Source organism: Ursus maritimus (assembly GCF_017311325.1).
Source record: "Ursus maritimus isolate PB19 chromosome X unlocalized genomic scaffold, ASM1731132v1 scaffold_X1, whole genome shotgun sequence".
Lineage (NCBI taxonomy): Eukaryota > Metazoa > Chordata > Mammalia > Carnivora > Ursidae > Ursus > Ursus maritimus.
This window is the reverse complement of record NW_024423319.1, coordinates 90,923,874-90,926,912: the sequence shown is the minus strand read 5'-3', so window position 1 is coordinate 90,926,912 and position 3,039 is coordinate 90,923,874.

Here is a 3,039-nt window from a genome sequence, read left to right as displayed (position 1 = left end):
GTGCTTCCTGCGGTGGGATGTTCCGACCTGCTAACACCGTAGCAGAAGAGAGTCCACGGACATAAATGAATACAGTGCAAGGGGAGGGCCAACGAATGCTGGGGTAGACGTGCGTAGTGCTCTGGAGGAAGAGGGAAGGGCAGTGTCGATTTGACTGGAGGCGTCTGGGAGGGCTTCAGGGCCAGAGGTGGCATTTGAAGGTTGAAACGGAGAGGCATTCCGCTGGGGAGGAGGGGGACAGCAGGAGCCGCACGGTGAGGTCTGCAAGCGTGAGGTATAGCCTCCAATTTTAGCTGGAAAATAAAATAAGACAGAATGAAGAAGCAATCTGAGTTTTATTCTGTGGGAGAAGGGAAGTCACTGGAAGATCTCCAGCAAGGGAATGTTTTGCTCAGGGTCGCCCTCTAGAATGACAGTTTGTTGGCAGGGCGTCTATGAGATGATGTGATGGGGGCCAGGGAACCAGTTAGGCGGCCATGTCCATAGCCCTGACGAGAGGTTCTGAGGGCCTGGTGTCGGGCAGGACTGGTGGGAACAAACAGAAAGCCCAATCAATTTGAGCCACCCTGTGGAGGGAGACCCAGGGGATTATGTGGTTCTTCACCGGGTGGCCAAGGCAGGCCCCGGGAGCAGTGAAGCAAGTCTCTCCATACGTCAGAGTCCTAACAGCCAGAGTCATGTGGGAGGAGGGGCAGAGCCCTTGTGATGTGGATCGGGGCTTGCGAGAAAGGGCCGAGGTGGGGAGCGGAGGCCATGGCCCAGAGAGGGACTATAATAAAAAAGGAGAGGATGTGAGAGAAGCGAGCTCAGGCTTCGCACAGGGCTCCAGGTTCTTAAGTCAGTCGGTAAGATCACATGGGGGCAGAATCCCTCCCAGAGGCAACGTATTGAAGAGCAGCTCGAGATCCTTCTGGTAATTTGACACAGCTGCCATCCCCATGTGGCTGGAATGATCACTCCTTCTTTCACGGTCTACCGGATAAACCAGGTGGTTTGCACTGTCACTTTTCCTACGAAAGTCCTATTCAGTTGGGAAAAAACTGTCCCGTCAGAACAGAGGGAGATGCAGAAAGCAAAGATGACCACGGGAAGCTCCCCCCACACCCCAGGCGATCAGTGTGGAGCCGCGCAAGCCGCTTAGATCGTTCACCCTCTCTCTCACCCTTCTGCAGAGCCACAGTTTCATTTGCTTAGGTAACATGTGTTTGCCCTGTGACTCCTCTGCATTTACGCAAGGCTCTTTAATCAGGTGTGGAAGGTTGTAGAAGCACTAGCGAATGCAGGCCCTGCCTTTGAGAAACTCTCAAGTTTAGGCGGGATTGGCCTAAGACGTCGTGATGTGGAACAGCCCCAGGGTTACCTAGTGGTGGACCCGGGCTTGCACTCTGGTCTACATATACAAAGGTATCGCAGAATTTTAGAGAAGCTCCGAGACCGTGGTTTTAGTAAGGGGAATGAGTTAGGAGGTGAGTCCTGATCTGGCTCACGAAAGAAAGACAAGTTGGAGCAACAGAAGGGAGTGGAGAGGGGGCTCCAGGTAAAAGGGACAATGTGAAGAAAGACACAGAGATTAAAACATTGCAGTAGTGCATTGGAGCACAATTAACATATCAGAATTGTGTTACGTTGCAAATAAGAAAGTGTCCAAGTAGCAACAGCTTACGGAAATTAGGGTCGGTTTCATATCACGAGAAATCTACAAGTTGGCAGTTGCTCATGTAGATTCAGTCACCCAAAGATGTCAGAGATGGAATCTCTGACACTTTCTTAGCCTGTCCCTCATTTTGGTCCCAAAATAGCTGCTTAGCTCCAACCATCACATCTGTATCTGTAATCAAGGTAGAAGAAAGAGGGAAGGTGATGCCAGCTACTTTAGTTTGGGTTCCTCCAAAAAGATCCTAAAACAAAGACTTGAGTGCACATTGTCATTTGGCCACTGAAAAGCAGAAAAGGAAGCAAGGAGAGTGAGAGAAGAAAGGAAAAAAGATAATATAAAGATGTGCCAAGGAGGGTGCTGTCTTGGGCAACAGGGGCTCTGTTCCACCTGGACCTCCAGAGAAGTGTACACAATGCCTCCCAGAATTGTACCCCTGAAGGACAAGTGGCTGGAGCATCTACCCACCGGGCCCTGTCCACTGGTTGAGGGTCGACCCCAATGGCACAAACCGCACACCTCCAGGTTTTGCTTGTGTGCAGGCCCAGGGAGCTTACGGTGTTGGAGAAGCCTTGAAACAGAGAGCAGGGAGATGCATGGTGCCCACTTGGAGACGGATGTTGTCTTGGCGAAGTGCGTCCGAACAACGCGACATGGTCCCCTGTTTCACTGCGGCAGCTGAGGCTGAGATCAGAGGTGGGCTGAGGGCCTGCGCCTGGGGTGCCACAGCCGGCTGGCCCAGTGGCAGACCTCCTGGCATCTGGTTGGCCAGAACTGCAGCACGTGGCCACTGCCAACTGAAAGAGAGGCTGGGAAGTGAGCCTCCTAGGTCCTCCAGCCTCTAAGGTAGAGGCCAGAAGGGAACAGAACCAGTGCAAAGACTACGGAAAATGGTAAGATTTCCGATCCTCAGAGACAAGGCTGGATTAGATCACCTAGTCTGAATGCATCTGAGATCATCTACCCTCAAAGCATCTGAGAAAGGCCCCGAGTCCTGGGTAGAGGGAGTAACTTGGCCTCCCAGTCCTGCAGCTGGGGCAGAGCTGGGGTTTGAACCAAGCCTCCCAGCTCTGGAGATCTTTCCCCTCTCTCCATAATCACCCTCGCTGCAGAAGAATTCCTGGCCTGGAGAGCTACGAAAAAGCAGAGAGGAAAGGAAAGAGAAAAGCTCCTGCCGCACCAAGGTAGGGTCTGTTGTCACAGGACCAGGAACAATAAGCCCAGGCATTTGGACTGGCTCCAAGGGGCGATGGGGAGCCATTGTAGAATCTTAAACAGGAGCATGGCAATTTGAGTTGCTCGTAGGTAGATATTATATAAATATAAGGGGTTATTTCTCTGTTGATTGCGGCTGCTAATTCAGCCAAGGGGAAATGGAGCGCTGG